This window comes from Lepeophtheirus salmonis, chromosome 3 (genome assembly GCF_016086655.4).
Source record: "Lepeophtheirus salmonis chromosome 3, UVic_Lsal_1.4, whole genome shotgun sequence".
Classification (NCBI taxonomy): Eukaryota; Metazoa; Arthropoda; class Copepoda; order Siphonostomatoida; family Caligidae; genus Lepeophtheirus; species Lepeophtheirus salmonis.
The window spans coordinates 15,181,313-15,194,545 of NC_052133.2; positions in this window are offsets into that span (position 1 = coordinate 15,181,313).

The following is a 13,233-nucleotide window of genomic DNA, read 5'->3' on the forward strand; positions in this document are numbered from 1 at the left end:
AATTAAACAAATTATTGATCATAAGTATAAAATTAAGTAGGACCTAAGATCAATTTCTGCTGTAGTTGCAGCCCTTTGTGTGGTCGGGTTCTTTACTGTATATATGTATAGTTTTGTAGTGTATGTACTATTTAATAATGTATGGATGTAAACAGCAATATATTCTTAACTAACTAAAAATAAAAACTTTGAAAAAAAAAAAAAAAATGCTCAGATTTTCAAGTATAAAAAGTTTTAACTTTGATAAAAATTTAGAACTATACCTACAACAATCATTTTTCGTTTAAATCATTTATGTACAAATTGAATGATAGTTCAATTCATCTCATTCAAAGAGTCTCATGGGGCTTCAAAATTGCAAAAGGCATCAAGATCTGACCTACATATTATATATTTAAGTATTGGTATCCAAGATACATACCGAGTGGTCCATTAAAATCTGAACAAATTGAAATTTAAACTTCAGCAAGATCTAATATATTAATTAACAATATAACTTCAATAAAATTAAATAGATGTGTCTCTGAGCTCTCTTAATCATTATTGTAGCCGCCCTGAGCGGCAATGATGGCTTCTAGGCGGCAGTGGGGGGCCTGACTGCGGAGGTAGCCATCTGTCATGACCTCCCAGTTCTGACTAACAGTGGCCTTGTTTTGTAAATAACCTTTTATACTTTCATATATCGAAATATGAATAATTTCAATTATTCAATTAGTATGTGTTCAGCTTTCAATGGACCATCCGGTATATTGAAGAGGCTGAAGGAAATGAATGAAACAGTATAATAATACAAAAATACAATAGTAGACACCAAAGACATTACATATTGTATGCAGAACCAAAATACAATCATGCGTATTATGAAAAAGGAAAAATAAAATAACAAAAAAACTTTTTAACTTTTAAAGCAAAATAAATAATACCAAGTATTAGTTGTTGGATTCTCTGTCATACTCCGTACTCAGGTAGTTTTTTTTTAATGAAGATCGATCAAAGTTTGATGAATTTTTAAAAGTTTTATTTTTATATTTTATTATTATTTTCTATCATATATACCTACCTACATTGTTATTTGTATTACAAAGACGAAAAATATAATATTAAATTTCTCATTTTTAGATAAAGAAATGCAATTTTATAAAAGAATGTAATGAGAAGTAACATACATTTTGCATATTAATTAGTGTTGAAACACGGTCCAAAAAACAAATATATCAGTTTTCTAAACAACGTGGATTGGCTGAATTAAAAATTCACTTTGCTTGTTAGTCTCTGAAAGATTCCCATAACTTTCTGAATAATGATTTTATAGATTTGTCTACCTTCCAGCTCATTTGGGCTTTCTTTTTCTTTTCCTGAGTATGGTTGCAAAATGTAATAGAAGTAACGACGTGCACACCAACAAACACAAAAAGTTTTCTTGTTAGCTTATATGATTCAGGTTTGTTTTCTTTCTCCATGAGTGTTCGGGACATTGATGATTGATTGATTAAAGTAAGCATTCACTCTGTTTGTTAAGCTGTGTAAAATCTTTAAGGATTAGCCTTTTAGCAACTGCTTTTGGGCTTTTCCTTCTTTTCGGTGGAAAGGTTGCCAAGCACAATAAAGGTAGCATCAGGTTCATTAACACAAAAATATAAACGGTGTTTTCCAGTTAGCTGTCGATGTTTTACTTCTAGTGTTCTGAAAAACGTTGATTGGTTGAATCAAAAATGCACTCTATTTGATAGTCTGTGAACAATTTCCAACAAAATCCGTCAAAAAGTGGTTACTTATTCCTGTAAGTAGTAACAAGACCAAAATGGGTGATTTTATATTTAATATAACGTGATCTTCGTTGAAACCTTTTCTTAACCGGGCCCACCGTTATTATTTAATCATCTCTATTATGCAAATTTTGAGAGGTTAAGAGTAATTTTTTTTTACAATGTTCCGATGAACAATGTTGCATAACACATAATGTGCTGTCGATTGCTAATAAAAACATTGTCCTAGTCCCCACTATGAACACACAGTACGAGAAGAGAATTGAGATTGCAGGGTTCCTCCGCACGGGCTTGTCTCTGAAGACTATCTGGGAGTAGACTGGGGCCTCTAGAAAGACGACTTACAATCTTTCCATGCGGTTCAATGTCAAGGAGGCCCTCGGACACTTTCCCGGATCAGGTACATCCAGAAGGAACATAATAAGTATATACTAATGTAAATACAGGTCTTGAAGATGAAATCCGCTCCCCTTCTCATATTTACAAAAAAAAAAAAAAAAAAAAAATAGTATCAAATCCGTAAGTTTTAATATTTTTGTTTCAAATAACAAAAAGTCATTGTAGGTGATGTGTCTTGAGACCTACTCGATATATTTGCCCTAAACCTCGATTATGGCTTCGATACAGCCTCTACGCTTCGATTTCCTTAATTATGAGTGCCTCAAATAGACCCAGGTAAAATAATCCAACGTATTAAAATCAGGCTACTGGAAGAAACTGGTCATTGGTCATGAGATGACCAATTAAATGAAATGTAGACTTTTATTTGATATCCTTTTGAATACATGTCCTAATTGTCTAGTCACTGACTTCAAGTTCCTTTCCAATTGAGACGAAGGCCTCTTGGGAGACTGGTCAATAATGCTGTGCACCTTTTCGATTAACTCTGAGTCAATGACCTTCCTGGAGTCTTTCTGTCACCTTCTCAAAGCCAGGGAAATAGTCCGCCTTTTTTTTGTTAGTTTCCTGTATACCACAAATTGTCAGCCATATGGTGTCATAGATGCCACGATTGCTGATTTATCCTTGGTTATTAGTTATAAGCATATCCGTTCTTCCTCTTTGAACTAAAACTCTGGGAGCTCCAAGTATCAGAGCCGTAGGTTGGAGGGTCTGTAGCCAAAGAGGGCGTAGATTTCATCTTCCAGCTCGGTATATGTATAAATAATATTTTAATTATTAAGGAAATATTTAGATCTCTGCAAATACACATATTTTTTTTATCATCACATTTCCCCATTATTGAAAGCCATAACAATATTTGTATCTATAAAAAGAAAAGCAGCTTATGCAAGCACATTGTTGCTCTTAAAAGCCCTTCTCCCTCCCCCATCTCCTCTACATTAAATAATAATAATCTGCATTAAGAGGAGTAGACCATGAAGAATTAAATGTATACAGTTTTTGTAGCAGAAAAGCATTAGGGGAAGAAAATCAAACAGAGATTTAAAATAAAGTAAAAAAAAAAAAAACATACTGCAGACAATATAAAAGCTTTAATTGGTTGAAAAAAAAAAAAAAAAAATAGTCAAAATCCATCATCATGGTGGATTTATATTTTCTGTTTCTATTTATAACATCATAATATGTAAAAAAAAAAATGTTGTGCACAAATATTTCTACAGTAAAAAAAAAAAAAAAAAAAGGGTCTCGCAGTTGTTGTTTTTTGAGCCGTGTTGACCTGAGTAATTGAACTTCAGACTCGAGTAAAATCCGGTATTTTTTACGTAATATAGCTTCAATTAATAAGAATGAAAATTTGTAGACACTTGGTGAGGAGTAAGGATGGGGGTTTTGTAGAGAAATATAACAGTTTCATTATTAGAAAAGGGGAAAAAAAGTACTGTTGAGTTTGAGTATTACTCGAACTCGAAAAATACTCGACATATCTGAAGACTAAATTTCATTGTAAAATTAGTCCAACTCGTCAAAAAAATCTTTTGAAAAAAGAGTTTGAAGTTGAAAGCACAGAAACTCAAGATATTTATATGAGTCTCGAGTAATCATGTATCTAGTTATTAAATATGAATGAATATCTCATTATTCCCTGGGAAATTTAAATTTATAAATAACTATTAAAATCAATGACACTGTTGTCGCTAAATTTAAAAATGTTTTTTATGTACTTATTCATAACAAAGGATATAAATGGTGCCATAACTTACAAATTATAAAATTTTACAAGTTATAATTAGTTCTAATAGTATACTTACTCTTAAGGTTTATAACAGTGCAGGCCAAGGGTCACACACTATTTTTAGGTTATAAACGTAATATGTTAATAAGCAACCTAACATATCTTATTTATGATCTTACCTTGTCCTTAATTTTCTCGAAATAAGGAGTACAGCTAAGAAAGTGGATTACTCGGGGTAGTTCGACCGCATTCCATATTTTTATCCTATCTAAGATATTTATAGGGTGCTTATCATACCACAACGTAAATAAGGTTTAGCAACGAGCGTGTGTAGGTAAAGCACAGCCAGTGACTGCTCTAGAGATTAAAGTACTCAATGGTTAATTGCATCGTATTAAAAGGACATATCAAGCTGTGATTATTCTTTTTTCATTCTTGACAAGAGAACATCTATGTATTGAGTCATTATGCGTATGAGTGAGCTCATGAAAAACAAAGAGTAACTCGGAGGATTTGTTGGGGAGTTTAATTTATTAAAGCAAAGTTTAAATTTATACTTGTGTTACTCTGGATAATGCTGGGTTTCTCCCGCTTGGACCCCTCCTTACACTACGCCCCTGCTTCTTATAATTTATAAATTAGCAAGCAAAACTTTTATGTTTATTTTTGTGGCTATCAAGTTTGATTCATTTCCTTTATTGACTTAACTGTTCCATTCTATTAATAAAGTAAACAGTTTTTAAATAAAACTTTATATATCGAAATAAAATATATTAAGTGGAATGTAGGGCTTATACATATTAATAATTAATTCATTTAGAATTAATTAATGCATGTTTCAAGATTCCCGCAGTATTTATTTCATCTTTATGGAGAGAAAATAGTTTGAAATGAAGATAAGAAACAATATAAAAATCGCAATAACTTGATATACAGAAGTTACAAAGAAATACTTTTAACCTTGAGGGATTATGCTGGGATATATGTGATATTAGTTAAATAGTTTCATAAATATAGTTAATATTGGAAGACATACAATATCGTCCCTGTCAACATTTGTATAATATATTATGTATGTATATTTAGAGTTGTAAATTGTGATATGTCAAGGGCGTCCGCATTATTATATTTAGGGGGGGGGGTTCGGAAAAAAAAATTAATATTACATTTTTTGGAAAGAAAACTAAAAATCAACAGCTATACACCAAAAAATTAAACTTTTTAATAAACAATTTAAAATTAATTTTGAAATTTTTTCGGAAAATAATTTCAAAAGTTCATAGTGACTCACAAAAAGTTAAATTTTTGGAAAAGAAATTTCAAATATTAAATTTTTTGGCAAAAAAAATCAAATTGAAATTTCAAATACTTAATTTTTCCGAAAAAAAAATCAAAAATCCAGTTATTTTCAAAAATTTAATTATAAAGTTTTTTGAAAAAAGTTTCAAAAATTCTGAGCTAATCATAAAAAATTAAATTTAAAAAAAAAATATCAAATATTAAATTTTTTGAAAAATTTCAAAAATTTATTCACAAAAAATTAATTTTTGTGAATTAAAAATTCAAAAATTACTTCTCATAAATTAAAATTTTTGATAAAAAAGTTCAAAATTTATAGGTATTCACAAAAAAATTCAAATATAAAATTTTTTGAAAAAAATTCAAAAATTTAATTTTTGAAAATAAAAATTCAATAAAAAATTTTTTGAAAAAAATTAATCAATTATTAAATTTTCTAGTAAAAAACAAACATTTCCTAAATAGAGGAGGGCTGCAACCCCTCCACCCAACCCCCTGCGGACGCACCTAAATGTATACGTTTTATAATATAGTTATTATATTCTCTACTCACTCGGCAAATTTCATTATATACTCAACCTTTACCGAAAAGGCCCGACATTAATTGGTAACTCTTCCCAACTTTTGGGCTATTCTTCAATATTAAGGGAAAGTCAAGTATTGCTCTATACTTGCTAATTTGAGTTCAACCAATCAACACTAATAAGTAGGGCCCAAGGAAGTTTTGACACATGGAAAAGTTATGAGTTTTTCTTTTCTATATTTATAGTTGTAAAAAAGGGGCAAGAGGAATAGTACTTGATGTGAACCATTAAACATGTATGAACGTATGATAAGAGAATCAACAAAGATGCGTTAGTAAACTTTAAAGGAAAATGTTCTAAAACAATTATATATATCAATGTAAGGGTGATTATAAAATAATAATAATAATAAAAAAAAACACTTTTTAGTGGGATACAACGATAATTTTGCGGCTCTTCTTCTAATTTATTCCTAGTATTAAGACGAACTTCATCATTTTGGGACTTGCAAAACTTTTCATATTCACATTAAAAACTTTAGTTGCAATAACAACTATTATTTCTTCGAATTTGTGGCCAGATGGACATTTATGATCATTCAATAGACTTGCTCTTTCATCGGAATTGATTCTCATAAATGTAGCAGTGCCGAATATCCCGTCCAATGAAGAATCATGTCAAAAAAAAAATCCGTAGAGATCAGAGTTTTTTATTTTGCAAAATAAAAAGTTGAAATTACGTATGAAATTGTTAAGAAATGAGATTCGAAGGAGTAGTCAGTCCTCCTCTATTTATAATTTCTGAATCTTGCTTACATCCAACGAGCTCTTGTTGATAGCAGTTTTCTTCAACTAGGGTAAGACTTTTTTTTTAAACCGATCGAGCAATGAAGCCTCCAATGTAAAAAAGTACAGTATTGGGTACAAAGTTCATTGGCAAAGTCAACTTCTGTAGAAGACACATATTTCTGATGCAGAATTGAAGTCCCTTTCAGATTCAAACTCATTTGCTTCTTCAAAGATTCCAGACAACTCATTAATTGGGACTTAGGTATACTTAAGAAAAAACTCTCAAGCGTAGTTGTCTCATAGAGATGTAGTAGTTAGCACCTGCCATCATACAATATCAACCAAATCTCTTTTCGGTGTGGTCTGATTGACACTTCCCTGTTAATACGAAATCAAAGTCCAAAACATCGATTAGATGAAGAGCCAGTGCAGGAATTTTTTGTCATGAATGGCTCAAAGAGAAGAAAGTTTGTGGTGTCAACGAATACATGTATTTTTTTCATTCTTTTCTGAGGCCATTTGTTCCTATTCTTCCAGAAAGGTAGAAAAATCTATAAAAAAAAGCCATTATGGAGGAGTCATCATGATATAGGTAAAACCACTTCTTGAAGGAATCATGAGTTTCTTAGCGACGTTAATTCTTTAGCATTTAGGTGGTTCCACCATTCTCTAATTAAACAAAGTGGAAAGGGGGTAGTCAGACGGAAATGAGGGAACCCATGATTGGAATTTCATTCCAATCCCGCGTTTGTACTTTCGTGAAACACGGAATTCGATAACTGGACTAATTTCCTCTCGAAAGTTGTGGTGAAGACATTTTTAGTTAATAAGAGAACAATTTGTCTTTTCTAATTTCGATGTGGTAAAGTTCTTTTATATGATTGAACTGGGACCATCCTATGTCTTGACAGTGAAAATGAAGTAACAGAAGAGATTCAGACATCATGCAATTGTTATATATAGACTTAAACATATGTTTTGCGTAAAAGATTCTAAAAAAAAATCGTTTGGTACTGAGAGGATGAGAATAAACCCTCTCTGAGAAGCCATTTTTTTTACATAAGCTGGATTTGTGGCATGACTATCAAATCTGGAAGCCAGAACATAAAAGCCGATTTCTTCGAGTTCTCGGGTTAATGTATCGATTACTTCCTTTATTTTATTACTATTCAAATTGTAACTCTCTTGTATATAACAAATGTTGTAAAAGTCCCAGAGAGCATATCCTTCCACACAGAACTGTATTAGCCACTTTACCACCATCACTCAACCCGGATACCTTCCCTCCAGAAAACTTCACTCTCTGACTGCATAAACTTCATCAAGAAGGAGGATGAGAACCTTTACATGATTCTTTAGTTCTTGAACTATTCTTCTAAGGTTGGCTTTTGTATGCAGGTGAAATACTTGACGGACTTTTAAAGGTTCCAACCAATGATCAAGATTCCTTGTAGAAGGGAAACTCACAAATGGTTCATTATACAAAGTTTTATAACAAGTTAAAGAATTTGTTTTAAGAGCTGCTGAAGCTCCTAATAGAATTGGAGAATATTTTTTATCTCCAAGATCCAAAATTCCTTGCTCGATAACAAATTCCAGCTTAATTTTTTTCGCCTTGGGAAAGACAACTACATTTACTTTTTCACATAGTCAGTTCAATGCATCAGCCGTTAAGGAAAAGTAAAATAATGAGTCTTCCTTTTTTGGCTACTACAATTGTAGATCCATAGATGGGGGGAAACGGACGACTATTCCATGCATCTAGGCTTCATTGGTAAGAAATATACATTTCTGGGATGTAAGCAAAGAACCCAACTGTTAACCAAGACAATTTGAAGAATGCTTGGCAGGAGAGCAGCTTAGCTGTACGACGTTGTATAACAACATTAGCTACAAGTAACTATAAGATGAAGGAAATACAGAGGCGTTTACAATGGGTGGGATAGAGGGGCTTTATTACTATATAATTTTTAAAATTTTTATTCCAAAAAATTTAATTTATAAATATTAGGGTGTCCCAAGACATATAACGTAATTTTTTTTTTCTGAAAGGCATACCCCGCATTTTTTTTCTATTTGATCTCAACTACTCAAATATGAAAAAAATAATTCTTTAAAACTACCATAACAGGTGCCGACAAGAGCTTAAAGCCAATTCGATGACTTTATTGTAGGGTGGATTGAGAAGTTTACATTCAAATGAAGATTATACCAAAAGTACTTATCATAAATGCATTTTAACTCGTTTGACTATTAGTATGTAGATGTATGTATGTTGTGTAAAACTTTGGTTTATCTAATTTGAAGTATCTCCAAGTAATTCAGTAAGTCGTGTTTAAACTTTTCCGGTCCATCCTACTCTACATAAAGTGATGATGTTGAGTTTATCTTTCAGAATTGATATATAATACTTATTTTTATTCATTATAATATTATTCCATTAAGTCTCAGGATATTTTGAAACCAGTGAGGTTTTTGATTTTGCATTTTAAATTAGAGAAATGTTGAGTTCATTTTTGATTTAAACTTCAAAGGCAACTACAGACAAAGAGCTCTATGATAATATACAATCTGTTTGCATTTTGTTCTGATTTATATCTAAGCATGTTCAAACTACTTTCACATGAAATAAATACCCAAAAATGATTAAGAAAAATTTTATTACTCCAAACTTAGTAGCTGCCTTAGATAGGTGACAATTAAAGAGGAGATATATAGTCTAAGTATTTATTCTTTAAGTACTATTGATTCATTGGGGTCAAATATTCATGAATTTGATATTTGTAAAGGAATACGGAGTGGTCAAATAAAAAAAGATCGGGGAACCCCATAAAAATTGATTTTAAAGAGAAAGTAACATATGTTGTACCTTTAATTTGGGTTGGAAAATTGAATAACTGGAAGATGAAAGAAGAAAGCTTGCCGATTGGGTTTACATATGGAAATGCAATCCTAGGCTTGGGAACTCCAAGAAAATATGCAAGTTCTCTACCACAACTTTGAATACTGGTCGTCGTAATGGTATAGTTATGCTGTTGGAGGAAAAATTTGAAAGAGAAGTGATTTTATTTACTTGTTGTCATTATCTCTATGCATTGATTTTAAAAAGTGTTTTCGAAGTGAAAATCAAAAATGTAACAACAAGTCCAAGTATTGCTTTCTTTCAAAAATTATAAGAATATTGGAAAAATATACATAGATTCCTTCAAAATAGACTCCTTACAATCATTAGTACAAAGTAACCTATCCCTTTTATGCAATGAATATTATCGCAAAAAAAAATTATGGGAGATGATTACATGGATCTCATAGAAGTATGTATTATATTTTTAGGTGGATAAAATGATAAAAAAAATACACCTCCTGGTGCCATGCACCAAGCTCGTTAGATGGGAAGAGCAATTATACTCCCTGAAAATATCCTTATTAAGTTACCAGCTTAAAATAAATAAAGACGATAAAATAGCGTTATTTGACATATGTCTATTGATTGTAACAATATTCGTTAAGCATTCGTTAAGCACTTCGATGCATTTTAGCAGTCAAAGCACCATATAATGATCTATGCTTGTTGAAATCATTGAAAGCTTTCGAAAAAATAGACGAAATAATATCAAAAGCTGCCTGATAAGAGTAAGTCATCAATAATGGTATTTTACTGATGAAACTGCTACCCTGTCATTCTTCAATGATGATGTTGATCAAGAAGCTTCAGAAAAATGGTCATAAATTTGAATAATGAATATATCTTGGGACATGGAAAATATATGTTACATCAAATGGAGCATTTGATAGTTCTTGTTTTAGTGCGTGAATGTTTTTAAATCTAGTGATAACTTTATTTATTGTTTCATTAACAAATCATTATATGAAATTTGATTTCATATCCAAAATAAAAATAAAAAAATATGTTACTTCATATCGGTCAAAAGCATGACACAGTTTTCTCGTTTCAAAATTGAAGATTATTTTCTTTATGAAGGTCCATTTTTATGGGATAGTAATTCTACTTGGATTGAAGCATGAATAAATTGTCCATTCTTGGAGCAGTTAATGATACGGCTAAGATATACTTCAAAAGCTTACGAAAGACTTCCATGGTTTAATTACAGCGGATGAGGAAAAAAAACAATTTCTACTACTTTGCCGCTCATGAACATAAGAAGAGATATCCTGAATGTAAAATAAAACACTTAAAAGAAAATATATCCAAAAACATTAATTTATTGTGTTATTAAATAAACATAATCCTAATGAAATAGAGTCCTATTATTTATCAATTCTGAAAGATAAACTCAACAGTATCAGTTTATATAGATTAGTGTGGACCGGGAAGTTGAAACCCTTTTTACTAAATTACTTGAAGACACTTCAAATTAGACAAACCAAAGTTTTACACAAAATACATTTATACAATGATAGGTATTTTTGCTATAATCTTCATTTGAATTTAAATTTCCAGATATAGTCACGACTTTAAGCTCTCGTTGGCAACTATTATGGTAGTTTAAGAGATTTTTCTGATTTTTTTTTTCATTTTTGAGTAGGTGAGATCAAATAGAAAAAAAATGCGGGGTATTTATTATTGAAAAATTACTTTTAATTTTATGGGATACCTTAATAAATATACATACCTCCTAGCTGTTATGACACCCTGGGTAAACCTCACCCTTCGTCAACTTATTGCTATATGTATAAAGTCAAAATACTATCCCGTTCAAACGATTTAAAATTGTTAGATCGATATTAAATGGACTTGGTTTTTACAACAATTTAGAAAGAAGACTTTGTTTCCTTCTTAGTGGTAAAATAATAATAATGATACCAGGAAGTGAGATATTTTACCTCCACCATCATGGTTAAACGGAAGTTATGTTTTTTTTTTTTTGTTTGTCCCTTGGTCACTGGTATTACGTCAAAAGTTATCAATTGAATTTTATCCAACTTGCTACGAAGATTATTTATGGTCACAGTAAGAGACCATTAAATTTTGATAGGTGAAATTAGCACACATTGATAAAAATTAATAATCGACATTAACCTTTGAACAACATATTGAGGTATAGAGCTCAAATTGGTGTGATTATCTAGGTTTAATAGGATGCTTCTTATAGGTAGTAAAAGATCCAAGCTTAAGATTGGAGATAAAAAAAGCATAGTCGACCATCACTTTTGTATAAATAAATATACAGAGCTGAAATACAGCTGACTCAGCATGCTGCTATCATCACTACAAGAAAAGAATATTGACATAAACTATACATGAATTTTTTTATTATTATAAGTAAGTGTGGAATAAAATTCATATTGTTCAAAACTAGTGATGGTTTTCTTTGAACTTTGTGGCACGCAATACATTCTTTTATTTATATCAGAACTAAAGTATGAATGCAATGGATATTAAATTTCATTTAATTTAACATGTCAAAATCTTATATTTTTTACTTTAACATTGAGAAGAAATGAATTTGTTGGTTTGAAAAATGATCATATTCGGAGCTTTGCGCTCCAATGAGTACCTTTTTACCTTCTGTTTGAAATTGACGTTGACTTGACGTGTAAATGAGCAAACAAAAACTAGAGACATGATTGTTAACAAAAAGAAACAAAAATTGTGACGGTCATTTTCCCCCTCGTCGAATACAACCCTGGGCGGTTGCACACAATGTCCATATCATCAACCGCCCAAGTGCATAAATACCTTTATAAAATATTCATAAAAAAATGGTTTCTTTATATTTTATGGTAATTTAGAATGTATCTAAGGGCAGTTGGGTTTGAAAAATACCAACACAAGGAGGACATTCAAAGGGCTGAGTAGATTCAATTTGTCGGTAATTATTGGCCCAGTTTTTAAAGAAATTATTTCAGATAATTCAGATGTAGTTACAGTATATTCTTCATTACTTATCGAATCATATTTATCTATGAAAATCTGAATACTTTGAATTTTAAACTTCAACAAGATATAATTTAGTAATTAACAATAGAACTTCAACAAAATTAATGCTATAAATAGATGTGTGTCTGATCTCTCTTAATCATTGATGTGGTTGATGTAGTTCTATGTCATGGCGTCCCAATGCTAGCTGATAGTAGTTTTGAGGGCCTCGGTGTTATGATAATGGAATACCTTTCCCTCGACGTGCACCCAAAAGATATAGCTGAGGGTATTGGCATTGGGGCTGTAGGGGGCCAAAAGTGTCAAAAAAGAGTTAAAAAGTACTCAAAAAAACTCATTTAAGAGTATTCTGACGAAGGAGATGGGGTTCTGTTTTTCCTGGTGTCAAAAGCGGACTGTGCACCCTCACAAAGCTCTTTTTAACCTCTTTTTTGATAGCTCTCTGAACAGTCTGGTGTAAAACCCCTGATATTTCTTGCACGGGGTCTAATGGAATCGAGGGGATTAGCCTGGGCTCTTTTATTTAACTGGATTGGGTCCAGTTTGGCCATTTAAACCGAGCCGGTCTTCCTTTCTAACGTTTCGAACTTGCTGACGTTGTAGACGGTGGCCCTTGAGACGCCCAATTACTTGGAGTGCGTGAATTGAAAATCGTCGATCACGTTTAAACCTCATTTTCTCGACTTTTACTTAAGCTAGAGATCTAAAGTTTGGTTTGTTTTGTAAAATTTTTTATACTTAATATATCGAAATATGAATTAATTTCAAGCACTCAACGTTCGGTAGTTATTGAATTAGTAAGTGTTCAGATTTCAAT